The following is a 19899-nucleotide window of genomic DNA, read 5'->3' on the forward strand; positions in this document are numbered from 1 at the left end:
AATATAATAAATTCTAAAAGAATATAAAATTACACTATAAAAACATCATAAATTTTATTTTGAAACATAACCCACTCCATATTGAAATACTTATTTTCATACATACTATAATCATTCAACTAAATTACTCTACAAGAATCAAATACTTTTAATTTAGAATTATACCAGAATCATATAATCGATATTTACACTCATATGCAACATTACATTCCTATAGAATGTTACACATGTAAGCTTTTCCAATATATAAGATTTTGATTGTTTCAGTTTAATTCATTAATCATCTACAAACTTTGATTCAATTACAGTTTAGCATTTTTATGCTATGCTAATTAACTACTTACACGGATAAATTTTCATTACAGATTTAACTAATAAAACAAGTTGGCTAATTCTACAAGAATCAAATACATTTAATTTAGAATTCTATCAGATTCATACAATCGAATTTCACACTCATATATAATATTACATACTATTAGAATATGAAACATGTAAACTAATTCCACATACAAGAACTATGATTTTTTTCAGTTTAAGTCATTAATCATCTACAAAATGTGATTCCACTAGAATAAAAAATCTATATAAAATGCTAATTAACTACTTAAATATAGAAATTTAGCTTACAATTTTAACTAGTAAAACAAGTAGACTTATTCTAGCAGAAGATCAACCATGTTCATGTTCATATACACAGGACATTCTATTAGAATATGAAACATGTCAACTTATTCTACATACAACAACTATGATTTTTTGAGTTTAAATCATTAATCATCTACAAATTGTGATTCTATTAGAATTTAAAATCTGTATAAACTGCTGATTAACTACTTAAATATAGAAATTTAGCTTACAATTTTAACTAGTAAAACAAGTAGACTTATTCTAGTAGAATATCAACCATGTTCAGGTTCATATACACATAACATTCTATTAGAATATACAACATGTAAACTTATTCCACATACAAGAACTATGATTTTTTGAGTTTAAGTAATTAATCATTTACAAACTTTGATTCCATTAGAATTTAAAATCTATATAAACTGCTAATTAACTACTTAAATATAGAAATTTAGCTTACAATTTTAACTAGTAAAACAAGTAGACTTATTCTAACAGAATAACAAATACATCAAACATACACAGAACATTCTATTAGAATATGAAACATGTAAACTTATTCCACAAACAAGAACTACGATTTTTTCAGTGTAAGTCATTAATCATATACAAACTGTGATTCCATTAGAATTTAAAACCTGTATAAAATGCTAACTAACTACTTAAATAAAGTAATTTAGTTTACAATTTTAACCAGTGAAAGAAGTAAAGTCATTCTAGCAGAATAACAACCATGGTCAGGTTCAAATAAACAGAACATTCTGGCAGAATAACAAACACACTAATTTCATTATACCATAATATTCAAAATTCAACGCATTCTTCACTTAACAGTAATGATTCTTAAGAAAATACCAAAAAATGACAGATTTTTCTTCCAGACCACAAATCATACATGCATAAATGATTTCAAATACACTTCCTAAACTCTACTACATTTTTCGAACTAAATAAACATTAAATACCACAACAAAATTGTTACCTTCAGATTTAGCAACGACATCATCATTATCATCTTCAAGATTCAACGCCGTTTCTACTGTGTTCTTGAACTTTGACTTGAATGAACTGGATCGTGTTCTCCTCATTGTTGTAGAATACCGTTAATATAAGCCCCAAATGTCGATTCCGTCTTCTAGGGTTAAATGTCGATACTTATAAGAAAAACCTTCAAACGATCTTCCGATTTTGAAGACTGATTACAATAAATCAGAATGTTTTTCAACCTCCTAAGGATTTGGGTTCTTGATTTTGTGAGTATGCGAGATATTTGGGATCATCGGTTGATCACTTCCATAGTTATCCACCGTTTCCTAATTAAATGACGGGGCAAAATACCATTCTACCCTTAATTGACCGGTCAATTGATTAAAGCCCATTTATTTGATTTTTTTCTATTTAATTTAAAAACAAAATCACTTTCTTAAATTACCACAAATGATTGGCCTACAATCATTTACATGGGCACACAATACTTAACGAAAACAAAATAACCTAACCCATATATATATATATATATATATATATATATATATATATATATATATATATATATATATATATATATATATATATATATATATATATGAAAGATCATTTGAAAACTCAAAGTTTCCCGAAAACTTGAGAACTAAAGGTGGAACGTTGGATCAAAAAAATGAAAGGCCGAGATGCAATGTGACGTTTATGTAAATAAGTAGACAAAAAGGGAAGGAGGTGTATCTTAATTAATTCAATCATGGGTATTATAGGAATAAAAGTATACTTAAATGATTTCTTAAATCTAATATCAGATAAAATAAATTTTCATCTTTCTCTCTCTCCTCCCCATTTTCCTCTCTCGCTCAAACCTACGATCCATCCTCCGACGACTCACCTCCGTCGAATTGCCCCTAATCCTTCATCCAATTCCATGCTTTTGATTCTAAAATTGCTTCTACTCACACGAATACGGTGAAGATAAAAGATCGATTTCCATATCCCAATCGATCAAAGTATCATCATCGATCATCAATCTATATGAAATCTGAAATCCCCAAACGATCGAAGTTTCATTGTTGCTGAACTCCTTGATCTCACGTTCTTCATAGAAAAAACTCCACTGAAGATGCTTTGATTTTGAATCGTTTATCCTCCATCAATTCGTTCCCTGGAGTACACCGTAATCGCCGTCTTCATCTCGGCCTCCACTGTGGATTGAAGACCTGAACAAAGAAGATGACCCCTTGTCGATCAAAATTTAGGTATCATCTATTTCTATTGTTGAATCCTAATCTTTGTTTGACCTTTATGAATTGTTTCTGCCTAATCGTTAAGTTGAACCTGTTTAGTCAATATGTTTTTAAAAAGAGTTAAATCCTTATGTTGATTGTAGGTATAAAAATAAACACCTGTGTTATTGAAAAATCTAGATATTTGTCTGCACTCAACATGTTCAATGAAATGCCTAAATGAGAAATATCACATGTTAACTTCAATTTGACTTCATGAATGATGATTTAGTTCCAATTTAGGATTCTGAAGAATTTTTTTGGTTATGTAATGAGAAATGCAGGAGATACTTTCATTTGTGGTTGCAGCCTTTTGAGCATAGAATATAATGTCGGAAACTAGTCGTCTTCCTCAAATAAATTTGCATAATACAATTTAAATGGATTACATGCTCCTTAGGTACATGTTTTAACTTTATTTACTTCTTCTGTTGTCATCTTTTGCTCTTATGATATACATGCTACAACAAAAGATCCTCCTGCTTCATGGTAATTAGTAAATAGTTAATATAGAACTAAAATTGTTAAATGTCTATGAGCTCCTTTCTCAAATATTTAATAATCTTTTTTTTTGTCAAACAATATTGGCAGGAAGAAGTTGAAAGAGGCAAGAGAGCAATTTATTTGATGGACGCTTCCTTGTTAGAAACATGCAATGGTATTTGACTATATGTTTTGTCTCTCAATTCCTACTCATTCCTTTTAATATAATATTAATATTAATATTAATATTAATATTAATATTCAACAGTGAATTCACACAGCCCATATGGACAAAGTATTTTATATTAATATTAATATAAATATTCAAAAGTTAATACACATTATGTTTGATGAGTTGAAAACTCTTAGATCGAATAGATCTTCAACAAGTTAATCAATAAAAACAAACAAACACAGTAAATACGAGATGGAATCAAAGTATTGCTTAATGATTCAAGAATAGTCACGCTTCAGCAGAGCTTGATGAAGAACTTCCACTGTAGAGGCGAGCTAGGGTTTGTAGTACATTTATGAGAATAATAATGAAAGCAAAATATGACATAGGATGCATGCATGCACCTTAAATACTAAAACCTAATAAAAATAAACATGGTTGGACATGCCCAAACCAGTAACAAAACTGGGCTAAGGAGCGAGCCAAAGATGCAAAAATTTAGGTCCCAACAATCTCCCCCTTTGTGTCAATTGGGGCGAGACTTCACTTCTCTTAATTTGTTGTAGTACGATTCACCACTTTAAACAGCTTCGGAATGATAGCAAGTAGGACTTGACGAAAACCAATATACCATCTAATCATGTCAATGAAATACTTCATGTTGCCTTCACTGTTCTGCTTGCATTCATGTATGATATCCAAAACGTGTTCCAAGCATGTTGTAGTTAAAAGATGTTTGTCAATTAGAGCAAACAAGCACTTTTGACCTTCGTCTCTGGTGAACATCACAGAGTTGAGCTTCAGGTCTATCTTCCCCATCTTCATTCTGTTGATATCGCTAGATGAACCAATGGGTACCACCGTTAGCTTCTTTTTAAGGACCGAAGCAATTTCTTGATCCATCTTTGCCACTTCTAGAATGTAGCACACCAACATCCTCTTGATGCGATCGATGATCGGCTCATATTCAACTGGATTGGTGAGCAAAAAGTTGTATAGCACAATCTAGTCGTGGGGATTGAGATTGGGTAGATCAGCCAGAGAAATTGTATGCTCAGAGTTAGCTGAACCTCTGGTCACCTTGAATCTAATATTGATTTTCTTTCATTTTTCGTAAAATTTAATATTTATTTATTTATTTTAACAATTAAAAAAATAATAGAGGACCTACCTCTCTCTCTCTCTCTCTCTCTCTCTCTCTCCACCCCCCAACACCCACACCTTCATAATCTTAAGAACACATCTTCATAATCTCAAGAACACTCAAGAACATATTCATGAACTTAAGAATATCTTCTACAACCACCACCCTTTGACCACTATCCGCCACCACCACCACCCTTTGACCACCGTCTGCTTCCTCCCTTTGACCACCATTGTTGAAATCTAATTCTATCCTCAAATCAAAACCAAGAGCTTAAACTTAAAATCTAACCTGCAACTCAAATTCTTCAACACCTTCATCTTTTTCAAAAATCCAAACCCAACTCATCCATTACCCATTTTCTCCTCACATACGCATATACATACACCACACAATCGGATATTTGGTTCCCAGTTTACAAACCCAGAAATTTGCAGACCCATCTCCATGTACACACCAACCATCACCTCAATTACCCTCCTGTATCAACCTCCATCATTTCTACAAACCTTACACCACCAGGCATCACCTCCCGCATCATCTTCTTTACATACCTACCTCCATTATCTTGTTCTTGATTCATTTTTTTAGACTTGTTGCCACCAGGTTCTGCATCGATTGCAAAAAAGATGAGGGGATGAGCATATCTATTATTTCTCTCTGTATACACTTTGAAAGCTAGGATCGGTTCTGGATTTTTTTGGGGTCTAGAAGTCAATTAGTCAGAGAGTCAAATAAAGGATGGGCAATGCGACTTTCAAATCACTTAGGGAATTTCACTATAGTTGTTTGATGGGTGAAGAAGAAGAAATTCATCACATGGCTCGTTTGATGGGTGAAGAAGAAGAAATTCATCAGCAACGAGTGGAACTTCGGGTCCTGGAGTAGGAAGCTTGAAGATCGAATGATCGATCGTTCTTTTCTACTTTTCTTGGGGTTCTCAAATTTAGGGTTGGGGGTATTAGGAGGTCACAGGAACATTAACATGTTTGTACAGATCTATGGTGCTTTCCTACGAGAGAGAGAGAGAGATAGAGAGAGAGAGAGAGAGGCGGGCCCCAAATTAGGTAATTATTTTATTTTTCATTTAAATTAAGAAGAAAGAGCATAAAATAAATATATCAGAAGGGCATAATAGTCTTTTCAGTTTACTGAGGGACCAAAAACGCAAAGAAACTAGCTCAAAAGGACCACCAATCCAAAAAATTCGTGGTTTGGAGTAAAACCCCAAAAATTTGCATACCACAGGGACCATTTTTGCAATTTTGTCTTCAAAATAATTGTTAATTACTTTGACTTACTATGCCTTTATAAAATCAATGTTGTGGATGATGGGTTTGAGCAACAAGAACTTTCCTATGTGCACATGCAAACCCTAATTGCTTGGATCTAGGTTTCTCTAATTGAACATGCATTGAATCCAAGACTTACAATACTAGATCTAATGTAAAAAAGTGATTCTATTAATATGAATTAGGATCTAGAATAATACCTTGGATTACTTGCTTGATACTTCTTCTCCTTGGAGCTTAGAGTCACAATTGTCACTTCTTTAATGGCTTACAAACACTAACTAGCAAGAAGATGATTTGAGAGAGAGAGAGAGAGAGAGGAGGGTGCGAAATCGGCCCTAGGGTTTCTTGCCTTGCATGAGTGCCGATTTCCCTCATCCTAGGGTCCTATTTATACTATAAGCTACTAGGGTTTCACCTTTAACCCCAATTGAATAACTTAGGCCCTAAGCAATCCAAGATCCTCCTAGATACTAGGCTTGGACGAATTTAAGGTTCCTAAACCCTAAATTTCGTCCACCCTCATACCCATAAGGATACATAGCCCAAAAACACAACTATCACACATTTGACAGTTTATGCCCCTTTATTCAATTAACCTCTTTAAGTCACCAAATTAATTCTTAATTAATATATGACTTATATTAATCAAATAACAATATTGTTCCTTTAATATGTTATTCTCATAATATAAATAACTCTTTGAATAGCGCAAAAACTACAATAAAGATGGTGTAGATGCAAAAAAAAAACCTCAAATATTGTGACATCCCTATTTTCACGGCCAGAAAAGACCGATTTTGTTTATGCTTTGTTTAAAAATCAGAGTAATATTTTAAATAAAAGTGTTGCGGAATTTGTCCCAAAATAAGATATGGTAAAGATTTATCAAAAGCATTTTCGTTGAAATGTATTTCATTTAAAAAGACTCGAGATGTCATATTTGATACAGATCATAAACATAAACAATACAGCATAGGCCTTGCTACATTATTCCATATTTACAGGCCTAAAATCCATTAATCTCTCATCCCAAGACATCACATCTATGCTAATGCGCCACTACCTGTAATACAAGAAACTGAGTGGGTTAGGCTTGGGAGCCTGGTGAGCACATAGGGTTTTCAACCCACAATAAATAAGTTATTAGCTTTATCAAACCAAACAAACCCGATTACCCGTTCCCGTTATCCTTACTTTACGTTCCTAAATCATCCAACACAAGGGACCTAGTCTAAGGACTATCATTGGGATGGAAACTATTGCTAAGGGGATTCCTCACCAATAAATGGCCTTAAGGCAACCATGTGGGGGATGGAGTACATCTGGTGAGCACACAGTTCAAATAAACACCTACAGGTTGCGAGCCTGCTAGTGTTCCACTGGACTGTCTAGAATAGTCCGTGGTCGTCATCTATACTCCGCTAGATGACTGGATCATCAATAACATCTATAACGAGGCCTCTCATTATTTTATTTTGTCACACAGCAACTATTACATCTACCCATGTTTTACCCAACACATTTTGTAGATATAAAATACATATAAATTTTAAATCATTGAAAACATGTATAAAACGTTCATCCAACATAGATATCAAGTATTCAGATAATATGCACACATAGCATGTAATTTATATAAAATACTTCATATCTATGTGTAAGCTGAAAGTAACTATGCACTCACTTGATTAGGTGGTGACTCAGTACTTGAACAGCACTTCGTTATCTCAAAACAATTTTTTTTCCTTGACCAAAACCTAGTATTAATACCACTAGAGTTTAGTTTTAACGTTAATCGCGACTAATTAATAGTCTAGCTATTATTACTATTATATAAGCATTAAATAACACTCAATATAACTCATAATAATAGCCCAAATAATTATTTTAAGGTCCTAATAATGTTACTATAATTAAATAAAAGCTATATTAAATATAGTATAGGCGTAACTCACTTACAACGAGTTTTTATTAAAAACCGGGCTTCGCTGGAACAGCGTTTCTGAGCCGTCGATCACTCCGGGGCTTTCTTCTCGTGATAAGGAGGTTCCCTAGACTTGGGAAGGGTTTAGGGAGGTTAGAGAGAAGTTAGAGAGAGAAAGAAAGGTTTGAAGGTGTGAGGAAATTATGAAGAGTTCATCTCTTATTTATAGGAATTGTATAGTAAAGTAGTCTCCAAGCTTCGTCCGTAACTTTTGCATACGAGCTCCGTTTTTGTCTGTCTTTTTACCTTTGAGTTCCTAATAATGACATCTTCAACTCTCATTTAGACCTCGTTGGCTAATTCTCATTCTATCTCAGATTTACAAAACTGTATCGAATTCGTCGCGCTCGAAAAGTAGGGACTAAGCTTCGTCCATAACTTTCGCATACGAGATCTATTATCGACGTTCTTTATATCCACGCTTTGGTATTTACGGGTACTACAACTTTCATTTAGATCCCGTCGGCTAATTCTCACTCTATCTCAGATTTACAAAACTGTATCGAATTCGCCGCGCTCGAAAAGTAGGGACTAAGCTTCGTCCATAACTTTCGCATACGAGCTCTATTATCGACGGTCTTTATATCCACGCATTGGTATTTACGAGTACTACAACTTTCATTTAGATCCCGTCGGCTAATTCTCACTCTATCTCAGATTTACAAAACTGTATCGAATTCGCAACGCTCGAAGAGTAGGGACTAAACTTCGTCCATATTTTTCTCATATGAGCTCCGTTTTCGACTGTCTTTTTATCGTTTAACTCCTATTAATGATATCTTCATTTATCGTTTAGATTATTTTGGCTAAAAATCAACCGATCTAAAATTCAGATTTCGGGCTGTGCACTGCTATGCTAAATCTTAGAAAAATCATAACTTCCTCATACGAAGTCAGATTTGGATGTTCTTTTTATGCACACTATCGGTTTAACATATACTACGACTTTCATTTAGATCGCTAAGGCTAAATCTCGCTCTTTCATAAATTCACTATTTACGCCTCCCGGTATCGTGTCGGTTCCGTCGCAAAACTTTGACGGGTCATAACTTCTTCGTTATAACTCGGATTTCGACGCTCTTTATATGTACGGAAACCTTGTAACATATACTAAAACTTGGTTGAGATTATTTATTCTTAATAATCTTTCGTCGAAAAGTCATTTTTGACCTCTATTGCCTCTAAATTGACTAGCCCGGATCTACGGGCGTTACAAATATAATATCATCCAAAGCCATTGTATTACTGGCATCCTCAACGAATCTCATTTCCACAAAAGTAGACTTCTCTCAAGATTAATGTACATATTCACAACAACATCCCATGAAAAAAAATGAGAGATTTTTGGAACGAAAAAATATATAAATTACAGAGTTCCATCTTTTAAACAACATAATTTACTAACCTGGACCAATAGTATTTCCACCAACTACTCATCATCTGTCATATTCCACCAAAATGTTATGGTTTTAAACTTTTTAGCGAAATTAAAGAAGATTGAGACCTACAGGTGGTTCACCTGATTACTGCTTAAATTTCTTGCAAAAAAACATTTTGCAATAAACTATATTATTATTTCTAATATATTTTGCGCAATATACTTTCTTTTTGCAATTTTTTATCAATGTACCGAGGAAACATGAATTAGATAAAGATCTTGATTCTTGATTTAGAAAGCCTTAATGATAAGCTATATAGTTAACAAAACCCGAAAGAGCGACATAATTACAAATTATTAGATATAGTATACATAAAAGAATGTTATTTTAAGTGCTTATGATTTATTGTTGTTAAAAAGAATTAGCATTTACAAAAAGTAAAGATTGGTTTGAATACCTAAACAATATCATATGTATATATTAGGCACAAGGCTTGCTTCTCGTTGATTCCTTGCTTGTAACCCCACATAGGAATCTTTAGGATCAATCGAATCTTTGTGTGTGTTTGTTATGACATCCAAAACATGTTAGGTGGGGTTTTATAGAAAACGAAGGCAAATGATGGCCTGGGCGGTTATCAAATCGTATCCCATTTGTAACATTTTTTCTGCATCATCAATCTTTTGTTTTTGCTTCATAATATAAATTTTACTGTCTTTTTTCTTTTTGAGATCTAGTTCTGAAATGAAAAGAAGTGTTAAAATTGAGGTGTGGTACTTCATACATACACCAACAGGAAACCAAAGTAAAACCAAGGGGGCAAAATGGTCCAACAAAGAATATACCCTAAAATTTTGACAACAAGGAGCTCTACTAAGTCCACCACCTTTACTGAAACGTCCAAAATATAAGCAGGGAAAAAACTAAGAAATATAAGGGCTGCAACCAAGCAACAATAACCAACATGGGTAAAATGGTCAAAATTGCAAAAGAAATTCCAACCACAAGTATCACAATAAAATACCGAATTCAACTCAATATATAAACAAATCATCGAGTTTCATATCAAATAAAAAATATATCATTTATGATATTGAAGAGAGATATAACTTAACTCTTTAGATTGAATCGTTCTACATTCATCAGAATTTTGAAATTCTATAAATCAACGAAATACACCACAAAAAAAACATGTATCGAGATTGTAGTTGAACGTGAAAGGTAAATATAGAGATTACCTAATTGAATGAGGTCATTTAGCCACCCCTCTTGTTTCCTTCTTCCCTTCACAACATCTTGCTCTATCAAAAATTTGGTGGTACTGAGTAGCTAGGGGTGAGCGCGGTGCGGTTATTGGCAAAACCTCACCACTAAACTGCAAATGCGGCTAATCTATTTTCAAAACCGCTTGGTGCGGTTATTTTTGTGGTGCGATTAGGCGGTTTTTTTTGCGGTGCAGTTTTGTTATTTTTTTTTTGTGTTTCGGTTATTAACCGCATTGATTTGGTGCAATTATTTTATGTGGTTTTTAACCGCACTTTAGAGTTCAAATAGTTATAAATGTTTAAACATATTAATTGTAATAATAAAAACAATAAGGTATAAGACAATTAACTTAAATTACAAACAACTAATATCTTAAAAACGTTAAATCACCAATAATTAACAATAAATATCTTAAAATTGTCAAATTTCACCATTTTTCAAAGTTAAACATAAGAAAAAACCAACACTTTTGTCTTCTAGAATTCTATGATTCTTTCATCCATGAGGTCTTATTTTTAATATTTATTATATTAATAATTAATAATAATATTGTATATAATATATGCGGTGCGGTGCGGTTTTTTTGCGGTTTTTGAAAACAAATAACCGCACCGCACCGCAAATTTGCGGTTTTTGAAAAACAAAAAACCTCATCTTCGGTTTTTATTATGGTTGCAGTTTATGCGGTTTTTGCGGTTGATTTTAGTTGTGGTGCGTTTTTTGCTCACCCTTAGTACTGAGTGGTCCGATGAGTGGTTGTGTCGATGCACCAGGAAAGGAGATACCGAGATAGGGATGAACACGGGTAGAGAATGGCGAAATCTAAGATGCCAATCAAATCTATAATGTAGGTATATAATGTCGATCTAATATATTGAATTGGTTATGACCAATTCTATGGGCTGAAATTGAGGATGGTGGTTCAGTCTTGACCTCGACCGATTCTATTTACCTTTACTTATTCTACAATGCATAAAATTGTTGTACATGATGCATTATGGTTTGGACGTCTTACAATTCAACATTTGACCAAAAATGCTTTAGAAGATATATATATATATATATATATATATATATATATATATATATATATATATATATATATATATATATATATATATATATATATATATATATATATATATACCCTTAAGGTTATTGTGTTCTAGCTAATTATTGTATGGAGGTAGGAATGATTGTGGGTCAATCATTTTATTTATTTTAAAAAAGTGATTAATAAATATTATTAAATTAAAAGTAATTGAAAAATATCATCTAATTTCATTGTAATGATATTTTAGTCAATTAATATAAATTTAAAAAAAGGAAAATCATAGATTTTAGAAAATAGTTAATTCTCTTAACTTTAAAAATCTGATTTTTTGGATAATAAATATATTAATTTGGATGTTCTAAAAGAAAGTATTTATGATTATCTTGAAAAAACATTAAATTCTAACAGAATACTATAAATATATATTATCAATATTAATAATTTTTAATGCATACAGATTTTATATGAAAATAATTTTAAAATCTTATAATCAGTAATTAGATTCATTCTTAACAAATACAACTATGAACATACATAAATGATATTTATTCTAGAAGAATATAAGGAATAATGATTAACAATTACAATTATTCTTAAATAATAAAAATATGAATGGTTAAAAATCAAATAAAAACATTGAAATTAAAGTAAGACTCTAAAACATTTTGATAAAATATTATTGTTAATCATTCTGATAGAAAAAATGCTAATCCATTTTGAACAAATATTAAGGTGCTTCTTCACAATAGAAACACTTGTTTCCTATCAAGCTTCTTTGTTAACAATGCACAACCAATCTAACACTGCAACAACTAACAACATGTTAGTAAAAAAATTCAAAACAAAAAAGTCCCAAAACATATTACCCCTTTTATGATTTGAAAAGAATATAGCAGTTGAAACCCTAAAACAATACATTCTAACAACCTTGATACATTCTTAGTGGTCCTGGGTATATGTGTGTGTCATACTAACTTACAACCACTAACCGAACATTTAAAAAACATATTATAGTATATTGATTTGATATACATTCTAATATAATCATAAATAAGTGAAATAATGAGATTCCATTCCATTGAAATAGTTGGGAAAAAGTAATTAAATAGTCAAAATGATAGTTAAGTGAAATTACAAAATATCAGTATGTGTTGTGTTTGGTAATTCCCTACTTAAGTTCACTTAGAATTCGAGATTCCATTATGATGGAATTGGATTTCAGCATTCCATTCCGGCATAATTGATGTCAGAAATGCAGAAATGCACCCCTAGACTCCTTCTTTTTCTAGCAAAAATAGATTATAAAATATCACATAAATTCATTCATAAGTTCATTCACTTGTTATTTTTCTCCACAACACCCTTTTAACCACTAAAATAATCACACACATTGATTTTTATCATATAAGAAGAAGTAATTTTGATATGAAAATAATGTTGAACTACCTCCACTTGATGTTGGAGTGATTGGATGTAATTGATTCTTTCATCAAGTACAAGTGCTTTTCCTATAACCTAATACAACAAAGCAAGTGAATAATTAGTTTTACAGTCATTTTTTTTTAATCTTTTGATGCCAAAATATCAAAGAAATCAGAATCTATGGTGCACCATATTACACCCAGGGACCAAATATTGAAGAAATTTCATCCTTTCACTAATCTTTTCTCTCCTATCTTGAAAAAAAATGGGATTAAATCATGAAGATGGAGTTATAAATAAGTGGGAATATAATCAATATATAAAAGAAATAGATAATGAATTACTCTTTCTGCAAGACTATGGCTGTCATTAGCTTGACACCTTCTTGCTCTGACATGGATGTAGTCTTTAGGTGGTTAAGAAGGTTTACTGCTTTCTCTATCAACTTTTAAACCACTCAATTGACCTTTAGATTTAGACATCTTCGTTCTTTTTCCATGTCAAGTTACTCTGTTCATATAGAAAATTAATAAAACATGTTGATTAAAATTTATCGAAAGAATCTAAAAGAGGAATATAATTGATGGTTGTGGTTGGTTTTAATCACGAAATAAATAGTCACGGAAGAGTCAACTCCACAAAACGATTTCATAAAATTAAACAAATTCATATACCATTTTTATAATGAAGTTTTACAATCTGATAAGGTTATATGAGAAATTGAAAATGAGTTACATCATACCACCAATTCATATAGTGAAAGAGAATAGATGGAATGAAAGACATTCAAAAGTAAAAAATTTAGATGATGATGATGACAGAATCCATGGCGAGGGTTTCAGATTGGAGAATTTACCTAGAGATGTACTCCTGGACATACTCGCTAAGCGGCCAATTTCATCGTTGTTTCAGTTCTGGTTGGTTTGTCGTTCATGGAAACTATTGTCAATTGACCCTGAACTTTCTCGGCTTCATTACGCTGCGGTGGTAGAAACGATCCGACGCTGCTGTTCCACTAGGACGATGAAGAAAGAATGAAGAGATGGGATAGTAACTATCGTCTGATGACCGGTGAAGGATCGATAGTGGAGGGTCCGATTGATGCAGCCGATCGAATAAAAACAAAAATAAGGAAAACCTAGGTCGATGATCCACTCTTTATGTAACATCCATAAAATTCATAAAAATTAAAAACTTTTTCAAACATCCAAAAGCCATTAGTTATTACAAAATGTTTTCAAAATAGTTTCATATCATGGGATCCCAGAAATCAAAATCATTAAATATGAGGAGGTGCACGATCAAGCCTTCGCCTTCCCGCGATCATCCGAAGTATGTGAAACAAAATCCAAAACTGTAAGCCTGAAGGTTAGTGAGTTCCCTCAAAATACGATACATAACAAATAGCACACTTAATAACAGCATGTAATGGGCCCACAACTTCACAGACTAGATTACCCCCGAGCCCACAATACGAGTCCGACTTGCCTTACAGGCCCACAACTCACATTTGGCTTGCTCCCGAGCCCACAACATAAGTCTGGCTTGCTCTCGAGCCCACAACTTATATCTGACTTGCCCCTTCTGTCCTAAGACTGGAATACAAATGATCAGCCCTCAGTACGAGTCTGGCATGCTCCCCTGGCCCTCAACTCGCACCTGGAATGCTTAGGAGTCCTCATTATGAGTTTGGCATGTTCTCCCTGGCCCTCAGCTCATATCTAGCATACTTTAGGGTTTGTTGGTTACTGCATGGAGCAGTACAACCTCAACCCTACCCACACAACATGTCGACATGTAACAACTAAATACATATACATATAATCAGGCAGTATCACAGGTAGTCCTACGGATCTACCAAACTAGCATTCATATCTAACTCACACTCAACATATCAACAACTATCATGATATCAATCCAATGGGCCGGCCTTGGTGCCTTCGGCCCCTAAGTATAGTGAGGAAACTCACCTCACAAGTAGTACTGAACCGATAAAATCGAATCCTAACTCACAACTTTGAAATCAACTGCCTGTAACCACCATGTGATTAATTCCATTAAGATCCCACGTTACCAAAATGCCCTTAGAAGTCAAACTTGGTCAACCATGGTCAAAGTCAAAGTCAACAGTCAAGTTCAACAGTCCATGTTGACCCAACTTGGCGAGTGCATCTACTGACTCGTCGAGTTCCTTCATATCTCAGAAGATAGTGACAAGCTCGAGACAACTCGTCGAGTTGCCAGAGCAACTCGTCGAGTTCTTAAGTGTCCAGGAAACTGGGAAAAACTCAACCAACTCGTCGAGTCATCTCATCAACTCGTCGAGTTCACTCAATATCCAGAAAGCGGGAAACCCTGTGTAACTCGTCGAGTTGGTTACACAACTCGTCGAGTTTTCCTATCCTAACATATTAAGCCCTTTCCAGTCGAAACCACGACCCCAAACTACAGATTTAGCCCCTTAGGACTGAGATACCACGTAAGGTTGATAACTTTACGTGCATGTAAGACATCAAATGGATTAAATCACTCATATGAAGCTTATTATGGGTTTTATAGCATGAAGGAGGGACAAGACTTAATAAAGTTGGCAACTTTAAGTCCAAGGAGGCCCTAGGATGCTCAGATCTAAAGTGCTAGCTTCAAAGCATGCTCAAAGCGAAGAATGTCTCAAGAATAAGCTAGAAATGACGCTAAACTCTCTAATGGAGAGATCTAACAAAGGAGTGATCAAGATGGCGACTTTTTACCTCAAAATGGTTGCAAAAATAGTGAAGCTCCCGGATCTAAGGCCTTCTATGCAATCTAACCTCTTCAAGCTTCTAGTTTCCTCCAAAAGAACACAAGCTTTATTCTCCAAAGCTCACACACACTTAATAAAATAATAAAGCATAGCTAGGGTTTCTCTATTAACAATAAAGTGGTGAGGGAGGCCGATGAGGGGACTTAAGGTCATTTAAATAGGGTGCAAACCCTAAAAATTAGGGTTTTCATGCACAATCTCAACTCGTCGAGTTGGGATCCTCCAACTCGTCGAGTAGGTTCCATAATCCACGCGACCTTATTAGTTTCTACAAGACGAGTTGGGGCCTCCAACTCGTCGAGTAGGTCTTATGTGATGTATAAAAATTCTTAAAATTCATACATGGGAGTCAGGATGTGACACTTGATAGAGCCAATATACAGAAACAACGACAAAGGAGGCAGATTTTAAATTAGTAATATTGTTTAATTTCTTAATCTATTGAGATTTAGTTTACTAAAATAATTTATGTGATTTAGTAGTTTACTATAATATCCTTGTCTATGTATTTGAAACGATTGACCCACAATCATTCCTACATCCACACAATAATTAGTTAGAATATTTGAACCTACCTCTTTCTCTCTCTCTCTCTCTCTCTCTCTCTCTCTCTCTTTATATATATATATATATATATATATATATATATATATATATATATATATATATATATATATATATATATATATATATATAGTCCGGTTCTGATGATGACTTTTTTTAAAGTGAGGACTCGTGAGGAAACCTTAAAAAATTAAAAAAAATGTAAAAAAAATATTAATCATAAAATTGAGCATATTACTATATCCAGGAAAAAAAAATTGGATTTTTTTTGTATCATTAAAAATTCAATCATGGATCATAAAAACGATTCATGCTTCAATTTTAATGATTCAAAAAAAAAAATCCAATTTTTTTTTCTCTCCAATATAATACTATGCTCGATTTTATGATTTGTATTTTTTTTAGAGTTTTTTTTTCCAATTTTTCAGTCTCCTCCCTCTTTACCTACCCACCGCTGACATTGTTTCGAGCTCTCATCTTGATTTTGGTATGCTTTTGTTTCCATTTGTGGTTTACTTTGGTCTTCCATCTTCACCGGTCCTACAATTTCTTTTTTGATGTTTGATTTAGGTTTCCACCTTCTCTGGGCCAACATTAGTTACAAAGTTCTTCAAAGGTCGTTGACGCGTTCACTTCAAAACATGAATCCACATCGCCTATTCCCTCATTATTTACCCGTAAACCTTCTTCTTCTTCATCGATTCCTTTAATTTCCCTGAATGTAATGTTCTTTTCTTATCCCTCATATTTTTTTGAGATTCTGATCAATTAACATCAGTAATATTGGTCGTAGTGCAGTGCTGATCCTAAGGGGGAAAGACTATGGGAACACAAAGACGAAGTATCCTGATTATGCTAAAACAAACTCCATACTTGAATGGAAGCTTTCTTTTAAGAGGATAGTTTTTTTTCTGATTATCCCACTTTTCTCATGGTAAGTACATATTCATAGTCTTTGTAAACATCAATTGTATGTATCTATCTATTGACCATTTGGTGTATTTTGGTTGTTTGGTTCACGCTGTTGAGTTCAGTGTAGAAGTAGATGGTGGGTAATTCACTTAATTCATTTAGAAACAGTAGTTGACAGCTCACAATCATCATTTGGGTAAGTTATCACTTATCACTTATCATCAACTTTTTATTTGATTTTTTTCATAATTTTTTGTTAATTTACTGAGTTATGCAACTGTCATATCCCATCTAAAAGTTGGATTTGTTTAAATCTGTTACAATAGTTGATAGGATCTTTGGGTGTGTTCTATAAGGTTTTTCTTTCCATGGGAGAACCTGTATTTTTCCTGATGCAAGTTTGATTCGGATATATTAGACGCTAAATGGATTTGTTCCTATTTGTTATTTTTAATCCTTTCCATGGCAGTGTTGTAAAACTCGTCGAGTTGGCTGAGTACTCGTCCGAGTACTCGCTACTCGACCCCTTGCCGAGGCGAGTTACAAAATCCGAGTATTCCCCGATCGCCCCTTGTTGAAGTGAACACTGTTGTAAAACTCGGCCAACTCGATGATTAATATGTATAGTATACTTAATGATTTATTATTTACCACACACATATGTGGTTATTACTACATATATATCTTAAATATTCAATCATTATTCACGAAGTAGGACCATTGTGTCTTTTTTTAGCTTTTGTATATTTACATGTATCTAATTTTGTTATATATTTCATTCAACTTATGGTTTTAACTTATGATTTTGACATATATAATTTCCCTAAAAATATTTCTATATGAATTACCGAATCCGAGTACTCCCGAGTACTCGCTACTCGGTAGTCGGCCGAGTAGGTACCGAGTAGCGACTTCTACAACCATGTTCCATGATAAATGTGTGGATTTAGGGGTGCCTTAAAGGTTTTTGATGAAATGTGTAAGAGAAATACAATTACATATAAGAGTCTTTATTTTGATTTAGTGGCAAAATTTTAACAGGTTATCACACTATGGCTTAGGAGTTTAGATATTAAAGTTGATATTATTTGTCTGAAAAAACTTTAAATTTTTTAATTACTCACAAATATTACAATTCTTCATGTCCATATGTTGGTATTCTTGAAGCCATTAGGGGAAACCGACTTCAACTTATGCTTTTGATGAAGCTGGTAAACCATCATTATATCCATTACCTGTAACGACAAGGAAACAACTGATTGGAGATGGACTGTAGGGAATGACAATTTCCTTAGTTACAGAAATGAGGCATATCAACTTAGGTTCCTTAAATTGTAAGCTTTTTTTCTTCATTTCTTAACTTTTGAACGTGTATTATTTAATATTTACCAAATTTAAGCTAGATTGGAGTCTTCAGTCTTCAGTTGATAAAGAAATGTAAACTAAATTGTCCACAAACATTACAGAGTATTTCAATGGAGATCATTCTATGGAAATGAAGTCTCAAATTCAAAGTACAATGCTTTGAACATCTTTCTTGCATTAAGTTTCCTAATCTTACACAAATTTAATGAATAACTTCCACCTGTGGGAACATTTCCATATTCCCATTTTGACTATCACTTCTGAACAAGAGTAGCCTTTTTTCAGAATATGTCAATATGGTCCTTCCAAAATTAACACTATACTTCCAACTGTCCCAGAGCAACCAATCTTCGGTAAACCTTAGATTGTCTTCGACAATTGCATAATCATTTTATTCATATCCAATTCTAGTCCTTTTCCCCACTTAATGCCCCTATACATTTGGAAAATTTAGAAACGATAAATATTAAAACACATGTAATCGATCCTATACCCGAAGCATATGGGGCACGATTCATGATGTCTCACATAAAGACATGATCATTGATCAGTCTTTTTCTACAATATATTTTTTTAATTTTCCATGTTTTCATAATTCGACTATGAAGAGGGATGTCGTAATCATAATCGAATTTTGAGAACGCAATATATATATAGAATTTCCTTAAGTTGAGCCATTCCAACATAAAATTCATATATCCTTGATTAAGATCTCAATCTAATCTGTTTAGAATTGAAATGAAGTATATTTGCCTCTCCCTTAATTATAGCAAAACAACTTTTTCCCAATTGAAACTTTTGTTTTCTATAATTAACATTGCTAACGTGCAACACTTACCTTAATTATCATGATCCCACTAACATGATGATTGTTAGCATAACACTTATGCTCCCACTAGCTTTGACATGTACTCAAAAATCAGTTGGACTTCTACAAATCAATACTTTATTGACTTTCTTACCAAGGTTCATATTTATGATATGAGATGCTTTGACAAAACTTTATCAAAATCATACACCTTTCGTTAGATAGCACACATGTGTGTCTAAACAATTTCAGAACTATGAAAAGGGATGTCATAATCATAGTCTCAATTGTTTAGACCTTTTCCATTTCTCCCAAGTCCATGTTAGTGTGTCGGTTAACCACACA

This window comes from Lactuca sativa, chromosome 2 (assembly GCF_002870075.4).
Source record: "Lactuca sativa cultivar Salinas chromosome 2, Lsat_Salinas_v11, whole genome shotgun sequence".
Taxonomy (NCBI): Eukaryota; Viridiplantae; Streptophyta; class Magnoliopsida; order Asterales; family Asteraceae; genus Lactuca; species Lactuca sativa.